Here is a 16,875-nt window from a genome sequence, read left to right on the forward strand (position 1 = left end):
ACACACTTCCCCGAATGTGGATGTTACACTGTCATAATCTACCACCAGCATTTTGGCAAGTGGAAAAATAGATGACTTCTGTGAAATCTCTGCTTTAAAGCAAGACCTGAGAGGAGTTGTGTTGGGAATGTCGGTGCAATGTCCCTGCTATAATGGTCTGACAAACGTCTTGCCTTTTCAAGCAGTTCATCATCACCTGCGAGTTGAAGGGTCATAGGACGTAAAGACTCAAACACATGACAAGTTTCCCGCATACTTGCAAATCTTTGGGAGAGCTGACTGATTGTGATGTCCAGAGTTAAATATATACCCTCACTTTGAAGTATCTCTCTGCATCGGTTAAGCGCTCATCTTCCGATAGTTCGTCAAAGTGACGCTTCACTCTCCGTGCTCTAACATTTTCAAATGTACTCTGAACCCCCCATTTATTTGCGAGCGTCTGCGCTGTAGCCTTGGCCTGGTCAAAGGCACGCCGGTAGTCAGAAAGGACCTGTATAGAATTTTCCAGCAATTGCATTGCGGGGGTAGCGACGGGCCCCGGGAGGTCACGGCCCTGGTGCGACTGCACTTGCTGCACCTACTATAGTTACGCCACTGCCAACTGGTAGTGTCATTAATTTTTGATGAAGTGGCCATTAAAAAGCACATTGATTACAACCGTGCCTTCGATAAAATAGATGGGCTGACCTCCAAAGGTGAGGTAGCCAATCAGGCAATGGTGCTGATGGCTCGAGGAGCAGCTTCTAAGTGGAAGCAGGTGAGCTTTGTGCCTTTAGTGATTGGACAGATTGACAATTCTGACATTACACATACCTTTACTACACCTAGGCTGAAAATGAACAAGATACTCATACATAACCTGCACCATCAACACTGTGCATTCTGCAGGCCCTGGGATACTTTTTGGCTAAAGCTACCCTCTCCTCGGAGGAGACAGCAACTATTATATCAATAGCAGTGAGAAGGCTGAGACAGATTGGGTTCACTGTGAGTTTGAATGCAATGAAATAATAGAAAAGTGCAACTTCTCTGCATACATCTCTACATGAGATGGTCATGCTTACACAGCCAATCTCTCACAACAGGTGTTTTCTGTGGTCTGTGACCAATCAACATCAAACCTCGAAACACTGAAGTTGTTAGGAGCCAGTCTCGATATAAAAGACACAAGTAAGAGTGCACACTGCATACTGTATCTGTGGATGGGGTGGGAATTCCACTAATGTTTGTCGTACCTTACCTAGTGAAGTCAGTGCGAAACAATCTTAAAAAACATGACCTGAAGGTTAGTTTAATTCTCCATATATCTAATAATTGTATCGTTTGAGAAAACACCAACAAACCAAATGGCAACATACATTTACACTGTCATGTTACAGATCGGACCACATCAGGTGCAGTGGAAACACTTTGCTGCATTCTACAGCACTGACAAACAAAACAACTGGCCCCCAAAATCACAGACAAGCATGTTTCACTGCCACCATTCAGTAACATGCGTGTGCGCCTTGCTACGCAAGTCTTCAGTCACACTGTGGCTGCTGGTAAGGAATTATGTTCTTAAAATTAAGTCAGTACACCTGCACATTTCACTGCTTAATATGACCCTTAATATGCTAACACAATAGGAATGAAGACTATGATAGAGCTGGAGCAACCCTACAGCTGACTTCTTTGAGGCCATGAACAGGCTTTTTGATATATTAAATTCACGGTATATTAAGGATCTTTGGCACTACCATTGGAAATGAATGGGAAAGCGTTTAGGGCCGTTTAGCAGAATTATTCTCTGCTCCCACGCGGGGGCCTGCCGCGTATAGGTGTAACAGAGAAACAGCCAACAGTTACAATCAGATTGAAGCTTTGTTCTGCCCTGTGCATATCATTATCTATTTTATTATTTAATTATTTACTTGAAAGGCACAGGTTTGAATCCCGTCAGGAACATTATGAAATATGAAAAAAATTAGTGGAAGGCATTGGAAATAATTATTCTTTAAAGAAATTTGTATTTCTAACTGTATATGTAAAATATAACTTTATATTTTATATAATTTGTTTTTGATGGAAGAAATGATGCTCCTTCAGCGCAGTAAAATACTGCAATAATAATAATAATATAATGCAACATTGCAGAGAAGAGTACTTTTCCAGTTATTCTCTTATTTTTTGTTTAATGTAAAATAAAATCATTAATGTCTTCCAGAAGAAAAAAGAAAGGCTATGTGTAGTATTTCAGAACAAAGGTTCCATTTTATTTGTGAACAAGTTATAATGTACAGATAGTAAACAGTTATGAACAACATTGCTAAAAAAAAAACAGCATTCTGTGTGTGTGACAGGCAGTGTGTGTGCACGTGTGTGTCTAAGCCTGTGTGTGTGCGTGCGCCTGTGTGAGTGTCTGTGTGTGTGTGTGTGTGTGTGATAAAATCATCTCTAAAAAGTAATAAAAGTTGTTAAATTAAAGAATTAAGTTATGGTTATGGGATTTTGCTGACGCCTTTGTCAAAAGCGACACACACATACAAAAACAACATAATATTAAAAATTTAACAGGGAACAGATTAGAATACAATGGCAATTCAATCAATAGCCTAATAAAATAAGTAACAAAATGAGGGGAAAAGCAAAAATAAACAATAATGTCCATTCAATCAATAATATAAAGTGGCGATTATGGTAGCTCATTCATTTTCAATGCATTTAGCATGCTAATCGTGGTTGATATTCTAACGCATCTAAAGCATATTTGCGCTTTACATTTCGAGTCCACACAGTAGTAGTACATTCTCCAAGGTCTCAACATGTAAAATCAATGCCTCGCAGGTGTGCAGTGATTAATTGCTCTAATAGTGGGCAAGGGTTGTCCTATTTCACATTTCCCAAGGACGAAAATAGGTAACGTATGTGCTCCTGTGTTTGTCAAAGCCTACCTGAATTTACGGTGGTTCACGTGGGACTCCCTGTGAACTAATCCATTGGAAATCCCTCACCTAATCAAAATCATAAACAGCTTACTTTCTCCCCCTTTTGTTTTTTGGTAGAATCTCTTCTCCTTGGTCCGGGGAAAAGGTGGCCATAAATATAACCCCAGTGCACGGGAGTTCACTTCTGCGCTCAGGGGACTCAGTGTGTCGAATATTCTGCCTGCCCTCTCTTCAGTCACATCCAATTGTGAGGTGGATGATGGTGTCATAGTTCTCACCTCATCCAATGGGGCGACTCTATCAACCTCCGCAACCACAGGTCTGCTGATGCCTCCAACCATCTCATTGGCCCTGACTCTTTCACCCACATCAGAACCAATTGATGTTGACCTGGAGTCAGGCATTGTTGAAGACAAGGTTATCTGCGCTACATGACCCACAAAACAGCACAAAGACATACATCTACAGTTGTAAGTCACATGACACATTATCATATGCAATGTAACATTGTATTTTCTCTTACTTTTGTAGACTGTTGGTGATTGCATCATGGAGGAGGGCCTCTTCTATGTTGCTGGCTGGGTGGTACGGATGCTTCAGCAGGACTTCACAGTGAGGACATGTCATGACATGACAGGGTCCTGCTGTTGGGTCCTAGACACCAGGACCACATCTATGCTATGAACACCGACCACCCTTACCTGACGGCCGCCAATCTCATAAGGCCATCAGAGGAATACTTTCAGAGCTGTTGGAGGGGGAGTTCTCAAGAAACATCACCACCACCTTATGGCCTCACCCCAACATCACCAAGAATTTGGAGATGACCCTTGAGAATCTGGGAGCTTTTGATAGCCTCGTCTGCACCCACCCTGAGCATGCCAGCCTGATAGAATCTATCTCCATCAAGAAATTTGTGATGTGCAGGCTGGGTGCTGAAATTAGACAGAGAAACAGGGCTCTGAGCTACCAGAACAAATTAACAGCTGACAGGAAACTGTCTACATTTACAACTTGATCATAGGTAGTTTAAATCTTGAAATGTCCAATACTTATACTACTTATAATTACAATACTAATATATATATATCAGAGGAGGCTCCTTCATTGAGGAAAGGGAGGAACACCCTCCCTAAAATTTCAGAGAAAAATAAAAAATATATAAAGTGAATTACTAATCTGATAAATTACTGTTAATATTACTATTTTTAACACTTTGAATGAACAAAATCGTTCCCCTAGGTCAAAATGCCAACAGCACCCCCTATCGCTATTGAAAATTACTGTATGGAGGAGCTTCCTCCTCAAGCCCCTCATTGAAGTCCATTATAAACGCCTCGGGCCCCAGCGGCTCGTGAATCACGTCGTTTTCAATGGCCAAGGGAGGAAGCTCCTCCGTACAGTAATTTTCAATTGCGATAGGGGGTGCTGTTTTTAGCGGCAACGGTTCAAGAACGTTATCTGCAGTCTACGAATCTTATGTTGAACGGAAAGCTTGTTTGTTGTTTGCTCGTGAAATAAACTGTACAATGGAATCAGAGGACAATCTCAAATCTTTTATACATTCAAATACACTGTGAATACACTGATGTATGATGAATTTATCAAAGCAGGAAGACCAGCTCCAAAAATTCATATTCCAAAACAAGACGGTAAGGCTAGTGTAGGCTACTGAATGCTACATAGTCAGACAAATAGGCTACTAATGGCTAACTGGTAACGTTAGCACAGAAAACAATCAGCCATAGCCTACTGCTGACCTGTCACATACGTGGACAGTTCACTTGGTGATAAAACATTTTTGGATAGTTATGCGTTGTTATAATCATCCAAGTTATGCTTTCATAAATTCCCACTTAGCTATTACAACCTGTCTTTAAATTATAGCGATTTGGCTTTAAAAACAATAGCATGTTACAAATAGCCACATTTAAGGTCTATTTTTAATGGTAAATAGTTACATGGTTTTATAAAACAAGTGTCTATTTTTATTATTATAGACTTTTCTGCCAATATATTACACTGAGCAAAACCTCCAGACTTTCCGTAATTTTTCACATCTGGAAAACAGTATTTCATAACTAGACCTACATATCTTCCCTGACTTCCCAGACCTAAATTTACATTTATTTACATTTACATTTATTAATTTAGCACTATTATCCAAAGTGACTTATATATTTAAATTATATTACAAAGTCCATTGTCCCTGGACGAATTTGGGGTTAAGTGCCTTGCTCAAATGCACAATGGTTGAAGCCAAGAATTGAACCCACAACTTTTCTGGCTGCTGCATGCTTGCCTAGCTCCTTAGGTCAGACCCCCCCCCCCCTGCTACATAGTACATACTGCTGCCATAAATGTGTCTGGATAGGCGGCCTACATACTCTATTGTTCACATATGCCACCAACACCATCACAACCTCACATTTGCCACTAACGCCAATCAAGCAGACATTCCTTCCTCCGTTATTTTTTTAACCACCAGCCGCCACTGATATATATATATATATAATATATAATATATATATATATATATTATATATATATATAATAATTATAATACTAGTAATAATACTAAATGAAATTCCACTTGGTGTTTGTTCCACTTCACAAGATTTACACGTATAATACATGTGTAATATCATCCATCATGTGTGCGGTCTCTTCTTTTTCCACACTTTGACTCACTAATTTTCAGTGGCTGGATTCGCCATCGTGTATCGGATACATAGCTGATAGCAGAGAATGTCTAATAAGGGCTGTTAGCCAGCTGATGGCTAGCTGACAGCCTAATAAATGATAATTAGATTTGATAGGCTACATGCACTTGATCTCTCTCCTATTATGAGCTGAGATATCTCCCAAATCAAATCATCGGCTACTCAGTTCCTGTTTAATAGGCCAGTGGTTTTCAAAGTGGGGGCCGCGAGGGGCTGCCAGGGGGGCCTCAGCAAGTTGGAAAGAAAAATAAAAGCAATAAATAAATACATTTTAAAAATGTTAAATATACCCATTACTATAAGGGTTGTTATACAATGCCATTATAATAATTTGTCGCATATCTGAACATTATTTTCCATGATAATGACTGGGAATAATAGTAGAGTGATAGCTCTCATATAGCAGAAAGCCCCAAATGTAATTTTATACACTGTATGCTCCATCACAAAGTGCTTGTGGCTAAAATAATTATTAGGATTAGCTTAATGTATTTTTAAATTTGCCGTAGTATTGTCGATGGGTTTAATAACACATCAAGGGGTCCTTGGCCAGAACCTAGTGGTATTTGGGGGGCCTTGTCAAGGAAAAGTTTGGGAACCCCTGGGCTAGCCTACCATTGTTGCAGAAATCATGTATATGAAGATATCCCTTCGATTTCTGTTTATTTTCGCATATTCCAACATAAGGAAGCACCATGAGACTCCCGTCAAAATCGTCATGAGGACATTCCTCCCAAATGGCCCTATCACGACATCTTTGAACTGACGTCATGAGGGCGTGTTTTAGCTCGTGCAGCTCGTGGAAGGCAACTGCAAGATCTGTCTGCAGGCTAAGACTCCCGCGATATTTTAAGGTCATGTGACATGGTGTCACGGTGGTAAGTCCCTCCCCGGCTGACAGAAGTCGGACAGAATTTCTAACCAGCAAGCATTGCGTCCATCCCAGTATGCATTGTGTTCAACCCAGCATGCATCACATCAAGTCAGATCTGCACAAATCTGCCTCAAGTCGAACACACCTAATGGCGCTACAGAGTGGGCTGATCTCAGTGCAGAAAAGCTACACGTTTATTGGACAAGCGCCACAAAATCGTCATTTCCAGGGAAGCCCGGCGTCTCTGGGAGTGAATGGGACAGTGGGATGGCCTGGACGCCGAGCTGTATGATGATTGGAGGAACCGTCATAGAGGCTGGACTCTTTTTGACTGACAGCATATGTCGCGATCTGACAGGAAGTGGTTCAAGTTCAAGGGATGCGTTAATGTTAGTGTTGACAGGTGAAGTCGAGAGGCAAGGCAAGTTGCAGCTCAGTAATACAGTCGGTTTCTATTTGTCTTTGTAAATAGCATACTGTAAATAAAACCGTAATTTGTAGTTACAGAGTTTATGACTTGCTTTTGTTTCAGTTGTGTATTTAGGCTAAGTTAGGTAGCGCGCTATATAACGGTGTAGGCTACATGATGCCATGCCAACTCTATAGCCTACTGTTTGGCCTATTCTGGGTTTTGGGATAATTTTTGCCCTCAAAGAACAATATAGCACCTTAATAATATTAATTTAATAATTGACCAGTTTTATCAGAGCTTCCCCTGTTCCAAAGAGTAGCAATCACCACTGTCACACATACCACCCCAGTTTTTGACTCAGTGTGTATGGCTACTTCCTTATAATCCAACATGTCTGCTATTTTAATTATGCATGATTGTCTCATTATATATTTCATAATGCTGAAAGATGTCTATAGACACGTCATATGATGTGTTAAAATCAGCATTATAAATGTAGAAAAAAGGGCATATTTTGGTGGCCATATTTGAATTCAAGATAGGGCCCATTAGGGGGCGCTAGGGCTGCACAATTAATCGAATTTTAATCACGATCACGATTTTGACTTCCCACGATCAAATTTGCGTGATCGAGCGATATTAAAAATGCGTGCTCTACCCATTGAACCAACCTGGCAACCCATAGAACACTCCGCTACAAAACAATGTGCCTGCATGCAGCCTACCAATGACAACTGTTCCCTGCACTGCTCAGCCTGATGCAATGCTCAGTTTGGATGCACTGTGGACTATAGCATTATGTTAACTATTAGTAGGCTAGTTAGACTATACAAAAAAAAACGACGATCAAAAATCAAATGTGTGGCACAGTAGGCCAAGAGCTTGTCCCTCGAAACGGATCATCCGTTGTTCGAAAATATTTCGGATTTCAGGCAAGTGTATGGAGTAAAACTTGTGTCACCTTAAACCGAATTTGAATACGAATTTGAATATGAATTTGAGCAATTGTATTGGAAAAACGAATTTGAATAGTATATATTGAAACTGAATTCATTAGATTGTAACTGAATCTCAGTCAACTTGAAATTGAATATAATATTTTGAAATTGAACTAATTTGCTCTGATACATAAATTATCCTGACTGAAAATTTCGCTCTTGGAACTTTCACATTCAGTTCTCAAAATTCAGTTTCAAAACGTGAAATTCAATTTCAGTCTACCGAGACAAAAACAGCTGGTAGCTAAGGAAGAGCAATCGAGTGCAGAGCTATTGTGATCGCGTGACAAGTGCCGAGCGCGAAGCAAAGAGCATAGCACCCTCTTAGCAAGCCGTCTCCTGAACCTCCTTACAGTGTCGAACAGAGAAAGAAGAGATGGAAGCGACTGGCACATCAGAAAACGTCCAAGTAAGTTGATATCATATGCCATGTCTGTTAACGTTACTTTATATAATGTACATTATATGCTAGCGCTGGCTGGCTAGCCAGCATAGTTTCATCGACTAAGTTAAAGCTTTTTCCATAGTTCAGAACCAGTTAGACTACTATAACGTTACTCTTTGATAGAACAATATGATTGGTCATTGTCATATCATTGTGCCTTTTAGGCCTGTAAGAACACGTTACAATCTCAGGTTAAACAGTATCATTCATGGAAAACTGGATATGTCCCCCTAGTTAAGCTTTTTTCATCGTTGTGTTGTCTGTTACCTAATGCTACGTGGGGCAATTGTTTCGTGCCGTGATGTTGCCAGACAACTGGATTGCGATAACTAGCAAATGGTAGCTAGCTAGCTTCTAAGAGTTTCAAACTGAATATGTTCTATATCGATAATATGATCAAGACTCAAGAGACCCTAGTTTAACAGTATTTCTACAGGCTGATTTATGCTTCTTCATCGACTCCATGCAGATTTTGTAAAAGTTATTGAGAAATAGACACAGTATATTACAATAACCTAATTATTATACTTTAACTGTGTGTTGTCTTGATACTTCTGTTTCAGTAATGTGTGTGTAGATTGCAAATAATGTGTTGTATGACGATAGAAATGTCCTTGGTTCTTAATTAACTCATTGTATTGACCAAGTCGTGTGTGTGCAGAGAAGGTGTAATGATATTTATTATGATGTATACGATCCAAGGTATATATGTGTGTGTGAGAAACAACTGATTGTCTCTTAGGTGCACAGACTTGTGTATCCTGATTGCCTGATGCTTATGAGACCTCTTTGCGCAGAGATGAATAAACAATTAACGAGAAAGACTCACAGTAGACCTTTAAGCTAAACACTGATTGTTTGTTGGTTTTATTTTCATAGGTTGAGAGGCCTCAATGAACAGTGGACAGTGAGATAGACTGAGGACAATGGACTGGCACCGATCAGACATGGACACCGAAGCTTGATTTCTCTTAATAAATATCTTTGCAAGATGCAACACATATTGTAAAACACTTTACACACTAATAAACATGTCCACTGTTGTTTTCTCTGGAATTGATGTTTGCCAATTCACCATCACCAATTGTTTGCCATTGGTGGTGATGGATTTCCAAATGGATTTCCAAATGTATGGGCAATCTAAATTTTAGTTTATGTGTGTAATCAGCTGATATTAGATATGATGCAATTGCAAAATCATGTAGGTTTATCCTTTGCAACATAAGGAAGAACAGACCTTATCTGACACAGGATTCCACACAACTTCTTGTTCAGGCCATGGTCATCTCCAAGCTGGACTATTGTAATTTACTATTAGCTGGTTTACCTGCTTGTGTAGTAAGATTGTTACAGCTGAGTCAGAATGCTGCCGCACGCCTGGTCTTTAATCAGCCAAAGACATATGTAACTCCTCTCCTAGTTACTCTCCATTGGCTCCCTATTAGGCAGAATTAAATTTAAATCTCTCACTTTGGCCTATAGGACACTGACCGGATCTGCTCCTTGTTATTTTAATTCAATGATCAAGACGTACATCCCCAACTGCCCACTGCGGTCTTCTGAAGAGTGTCTGTTGTGTCGACCAGACATAGGTCAAATTCAAGACTTTTCCTCAGTGGTTCCATGTTGGTGGAATGAGTTGCCCAGTGCTCTCTGTTCCTGTGATAGTTTTGGGTCTTTTAACAGGGGTCTAAAGACGTATCTGTTCAACATGCACTTGAATTAACACTTATGGTTTGTATAGTATTGTTTCATTTTCATTAGGCTGTTGATTAATTTGACATTGTTGTTTATTATTGATATTCTCCATAATGTAGTCTTACCATGCTATTGTTATTTTTATTATATTATTGACTGAATGTACATTATTGTTTATTATTACTATTTTCCCTTTTTTCTCATTGTTTATGTCATTAGGCTATTGATTGAATTGACATGGTTGTTTATTATTGCTATTCTCTTTATTATAGTCTGACCAACATCTTCATTTGTTCCCTGTTCAATTTTAAGTATTATATTGTTTTGTATTTATGTTGCTTTGGACAAAAGCGTAACCATAACTATATGTAATTGGAAGCAAATAAAGGTAGCCTACACATCATAGTATTACAAGAGTGGCTTTAAACGTAAGAAAACGGTAATGATTTGTCCTTTTTTGGTCATTCAAACATGTAGATTTTTATTCACATAATTACTAGGTTGTTGCCTTTTCTATCCAGTAGGTGGCAGTCCAGGATAAGAAATAGAGCAGTAGTTGAGTAGGAAAAACGAAAACGAGAGAAAGTTATGCCCATGACATTTTAAAGAATGACAGGCTAGAAGTTTGCAATTGGTAGACAGTACATTGATGTTTGATGGCTAGCTGAGTAGTTCTGTATGGACTGACAGGCTGGAAGTTTGAAATGTAATACTGTAAAAAATGTTTTAGCCTATTTAAAATTACAAAAACGGTAGGTAAGACCATACATCGATGTTTGATGGCTAGCTGGGTAGTTCTGTACTTCAAGGATTGACAGGCTAGAAGTTTTAGGTGTAATACTGCAAAAACATTTTTATTTGTTTAAAATTACAAAAACGGTAGGTAAGTAGGCCTAGGCTACATCGATGTTTGATGGCTGGGTAGCCTAGGCTGTTCTGTATTTCAAGGATTGACAAGCTAGAAGTTTGAAATAATACTGCAACAAATGTTTTATTTGTTTAAAATTACATAAACGGTAGGTGAGACAGTAGGCCTACAATCGGAATGTGTTTTATGAATCGTGCGTGCAGATCTAATAACCGTGCAAACCAAGTGCCCACACTATGCTCTGCTTCGCGCTCGGCACTAGTCACGCGATCACAATAGCTCTGCACTCGATTGCTCTTCCTGAGCTACCAGCTGTTTTTGTCTCGGTAGACTGAAATTGAATTTCACGTTTTGAAACTGAATTTTGAGAACTGAATGTGAAAGTTCCAAGAGCGAAATTTTCAGTCAGGATAATTTATGTATCAGAGCAAATGAGTAAAATTTCAAAATATTATATTCAATTTCAAGTTGCCTGAGATTCAGTTACAATCTAATGAATTCAGTTTCAACATATACTATTCAAATTCGTTTTTCCAATACAATTGTTCAAATTCAGCAATTCAAATGCAAATACAACATATTCAAATTCGGTTTAAGGTGGCACAAGTTTTACTCCATACAAGTGGAGTTAACCAAAAACGTAAGCAAAGCAGGGCTCTCAACTCATACCGTGGAACACATCACATCAAACCACACATGCCTTTTTATCACGTTAACTTTTAGTCCTTGTTTGCTTCCTCCGATAATAAGTTGAGCTAACGACGGGATCCGTGAATTATATTAATGTATTTTATAAGCTACATGTGCAATCTACAATGCATATGCTTTCAAGACACAGCCTACTCAAAACGAGTGAACAATAATGAAATTGTAGCCTACACGTCAGTGTTTTACATATCAACGATATGCCCGCCACGCACTTTAATCCGGCCCGCCGAGCATTTATTAGTTCATCATAGATCCGGCCCGCCACACTTTAATCCGGCCTGCCAAGCATATAATTAGGTTATCATAGCTAGCTATTTTTTTCCCAGCGATAGACGACGTTGTGATTAACTTCAGGCTACTGCAAACTGCTTTACACTCTTCCTAAAGAACGTTTAGGATGTCAATGTCAAAACAGCTTGTTACATTGAGATACATAGTATCTCCATTGCAGCAGATAACTACGTTATGCTACTCCATTTAATTGGGAACGCATTTGAGCGTGCACGAGAGAGAGCGCAATGGCAACAGTTCCCATTACTGACCATTTACAAACTGAGTGGGCACAGCACTAGCCATAGGCTATTTGAGTGGATCTGGCAAAGGGTCTTAAATTGACAGTGCACCATTTATAAATGAATTAAAAAGCATCAAATTAACAGTATTTCTTAATACTTTGTAATTACTGTGTTGCCGTTAACGTTTCCCCAAATATTAACAAAGTAGCAAGCTGGAAGTCGCAGTCAATCTATATTTGCAGTAATTTTGGGGAGTAAATGTGAGGGGAAGAATTTGGGTGAGCCAGATAGCAAGTGCAATATGTTTAAGGGAAAAAATATTTTTGTCACTAAAATTAATTAATAATCGTGATAAATAATCGTGATCTCAATATTGATCAAAATAATCGTGATTATCATTTTGGCCATAATCGTGCAGCCCTAGGGGGCGCTATGTGTTGGGGTCCATTTCAATTTTTGATCACTAGGGGTAGTACTATAACTGTACCAAGTTTTGTGCTTTCTGCAAAAACTGAACGATTCAGGTAAAAATCTGGCCTTAGCCGCTGTACTAATATGATCACGAGGAGTTACATAAATGTTAGCTAAATCTTCATGTTAACCAGCAGCATATCTTCAGCCTATAATTTTGACAGTAGCCTAGAAGCTATATCGGTACTATATTCATATTTTATGTATCATATGAGTATAATAAACTGTAACTTACTGACAACTAAGAGGCCCTAATTATAAACACTAGCTGTAGTAACGTTACACTTTTACAATGAAACATTATCGTTTGATCGCTTGATAAATAAATGCTTGCTTACCATTAAAGGGAAACTTGGCAGGATTAGTTATATTTCACCCTCTGCTGGAGAAATTGTGCATTATGCTATTTCAAACTGTGGAAAAAGGTAAGGATAAAGCACATGGATTTGTTTACAAGCTAGCGAAACGGTTAGCATAAGTTCGGCAGAACAATATGGATGTTAAAAGGTAAGAAACATGATTTTAAACAAGTTTCTTGTTTCTCACTTCTCTTTAAGGTAGTCTCAATGTTGCAAGGTTGGTTTTCCGCCTGGGGATGCTAGGGGCAGCGGGTAAAGTCACCATTTTCACCGGAGCAGGTCATTTAACCATACAAATGATTTCGAAACGGGTTTATTACGTTGAAATAGTTGACAAGTTCTCCTTTAAAGGAGAAGTTCGGTGTGATATTGACCTAAAGTGTGTTGAAACATGATACAGAGTGTGAACTTTTGTCTCATAGCTAATTCTGGCTTGTCCCCTGCTCTCCGAAATCTGGCGCTAGTTAGCCGATGCTACCAACAGGTTTTCGATGGGGGTGCCTCGGGCATCGGCCTAGCCATGCAAATAAATCACACCATTTACGAGGCTCAAAGTAGCTCCACACTTCATTGGTAGACTTCCGAGGGCCCTGACATTTAAAACAAGACAGTGAGAACTTTAAAAAAGGACTGGTAGTTTATTTACAAGACGATTTATACAGACAGTAACTTCAGGAAGTTTACCATTCTTGAATTTGTCACGTTAGTTTACTTTTGGAATCTGATCCCTTATCATACCTGTTCATTCAAACAAGTAGCGTTGCGAAATACAGTTTCTGTCGTGTTTTATTTGCCATTTTGTAAAATCCCATTGATTTCTGTTGGAAGACTCATTGCACGTTGATATTACTGCGCCACTGGAAACGGGGGCTGTTTACATTTGGTTATAGTCTTTCCCAAGGGGGCAGGCGAGTGTTAGGAGAGCGTAGACACTATGGCGGATCTGAGGCTAAATAGTAGACCAGTTCCACCTAGCCATTCCATTGAACCCCATTCAATTTGGCGCCACTATATAATCAAATAATGTTACATCTGAAGCGTTTTAAGCCTTTATATGAACTTTTTCTATTGAACATTGACACAATAACATTGTGTGATTGTCGTCATAACCTCGTGACTGACTTACCGGCTGAGTAATAAACTTTTTTCCGAAATCAATGCTAACGTGACGTATTTTACGTAATGAACATGCGACCAGAGCGGGTTAAAGCGTCGCACAGGAGCGAAATAACCGTATTCTCTGGATAAGAACGAAAGCATCGGACCACAACATTTCAGCGAAGTTTTGATGGATTGACAGTAAGCTATAAATGTGGCGAGTGCTGTTTATATAAAAATCACATTTATCTACGAACAACTAGGACATTTAAGAAAAGTAAATGTAGATGTGGTGGTAACGAAGTAAGGGGCTACATTAACCCAATTTCTCGGTGCAGCTATCACAAGAGTTACATGAGTCAGACTACGTGCCTACGTTACATCTACATCCCCTGAGCCTGCGCAGAAAGCCTCGTTGACCAACAGGAAACGGTTGAAATTTGCTTCAGTCGTCTCAACTGACGTCTACGTGATGACTCTGTCCATATCTTTTACCGTCTATGGTCTTTCCGCGAGACCTTCTTTTACTCAAAGATTGTTAAGGAGGAGCAAGATACTTCGTTGTAGTTCATGTCTATGGGCGCGAAATAGGGATCGAATCCTGTCTGCATAAAGAGGCGTTTTGACGTATTGATGAGTGTACGTTGCAACCGGCCAACAGCAGCGGCATAAATAACCTGACACTGAGCACACCTGATATAAGGTCGATTTTCTCCAGACTGGAATGCTCAAAAATGCTAATGGAACGCTCAAAAATGCTTCTGAAATGTTCATGAAAACGTCCCCAAAATTCACATTCCTAACTCTATAGAACCAAGATCTTAGCATATGTGGTGGAAATCTGAGCTATGGCCATAGGAGCAGTCGCTGCCTCTGCTCTGCATAAAGGGGGATTTTGACCCCCCCCCCCCCCCCCCCTCCTCATGCGATCTGGGTTCCCGGAAGTGGCTCCTGATGAAATATCTTGCTCCGCCTTAACAATCTTTGTTTTACGGTGGGTTTCCACACAGCGAAACACCTCACAATTTTCGGCCAGCGAAATTTCGCCTCGGGGGCGTGACGGCGAAACCGCTAACCTTTTGACTGCAGTGTGTAGCCAGTGGTGGCAAGCGAGCTAATGAGGCTAATCAGCTAATTCAAACGTTTAAGTAATGAAGATATCCAGGGGTCTTTATGCCTCGACTAAGTTGATGGTGCCTATAAACAACAATTCATGTTCATACAAACAACAAGGTCAATAAGACATAATATATTGCATACCTGTGTTGTAGCATGTAGCCTAGCTGTCTAGCTAGGTTTACAGTGCAATCCAATGTCCTAAAATACTAGCATTTCGCCTGTCAGCTAGCTAAAAAGATCGAGTGCTTAAAGTAACATATATAGTGGTCTATTTAGTGGTGTATGTGCTCTGACTAAGTTTGTGTGGCATATTTGTGTTGATACAAGTGCCAATGTTCGTGTAGAAACATTTTAATCACATACAAATTTTCGTGTTACAGCTCAGGTAGTCTCCGCCACCTTGGTCAGACTTTTTTGTAACTCCCGCCTCCAAACACAAAGACGCGGACCTGATTGGTTCTCGAATGGTCCTCATTTAAATAAAGTTAAACTTTGGCCAACTTTGTTTCGCCTGCCTCGGCGATTCGATTTCGTTTCGCCCAACCAGGGCGAATTTAGTCTCCATTCAACCTTAATGAGAGCGACGCGAAATTTCGGTGTGTGGAAACACACCGTTGCTGTCTATGCTTCAGGCTCAAATATTGAGCGGAAGTTTATACGCTGTTGTGAGGTATCTGAAAAAGTAGTTCCACAATAGCAAATAACGAAAGAGCTGGAAAAAAAAGCTGGAAATCATATATTGCGCCGATATTGTTTTAAATAATCAACGAACACCACTAACCACTCGGTGAGTTGCAGTTTTGAAAACGAACGTTAAAGGAACACGCCACCCAATGTCAGTAGTAATATACTGTGTTCTTACCTTAACTTTCACGAGTTGAGTCATACCTCTCCCGTGTCGGTACGTGCACTTAAACGCTCTGGTGCGCGGCGCGAATGTGTTAGCATGTTGCTATGCTAGCAGGCCATAGAGGGAGGAAGATAGCAGTAATCAAAAACATCCATGTTTCCCTACTTAAATACAGTTGCACGAGTAGTTGATAAAAATGTGTAAGGTCACACAACATGAAACGTGGCGATTTTCCAAGCGAATAAACAGGAGAACTACAATGTGTGGCGCAATAGAGCTGCACAGTCCCGCCCACAGCCGATGCCGGATGTAAAGGGGCACTAACCTTGTTTTGAGATAAATGCCTTTTATTCGCGATCTCTTGGATAAGTACTTCATTACCCACAATCCTGAACAATCCCACAGTGATGCCTCTGATTGGTTGGAGTTTTTTACTGCCTATGGCGAAAATCTTAATGTGATTAAAAACTTTCTTGACGAATATTGGTACTTGTATCAACAAGGATTGGGGTTTATACCCCAATTAGTCAGGGCCAATACACTATCAAATAGACCACTGTAAATGTTAGTTTAAACACTCAGAGTCTGTCTCAATTGGTGTACTTACGTGAGTACACTTTCGTGTAGTACACTATGTGCACTGTGTGCTTACTGGCGGAGTGCGCAAATTTTAACAAAATAGTATTGTCTCATATCAAACACTAACTCCGTGCACTTCACGGAAATGACGATCGCAAACATTTTAATATAACTTTATTGGCGTCCTCAATTCGACAGTGACATGGTCATACTGTGTCAAAACATGAACTG

General features: G+C 39.8%; 1 long non-coding RNA gene across 1 annotated transcript; it reads left to right on the forward strand.

Moving 5' to 3' along the window:
* Window positions 1-8,256: 8,256 nt before the first annotated feature.
* LOC143116472 (uncharacterized) lies at window positions 8,257-9,422 on the forward strand. Its single transcript, XR_012985791.1, has 2 exons — window positions 8,257-8,343; window positions 9,259-9,422. It is a non-coding gene; the product is annotated as an uncharacterized LOC143116472 (long non-coding RNA).
* The last annotated feature ends 7,453 nt before the right edge of the window (window positions 9,423-16,875 follow it).

Source organism: Alosa pseudoharengus, unplaced genomic scaffold (assembly GCF_046254945.1).
Source record: "Alosa pseudoharengus isolate Yale_2024_CS ecotype anadromous, Long Island Sound unplaced genomic scaffold, YU_APseudo_1.1 YU_APseudo_1.1_scf_11, whole genome shotgun sequence".
NCBI lineage: Eukaryota > Metazoa > Chordata > Actinopteri > Clupeiformes > Clupeidae > Alosa > Alosa pseudoharengus.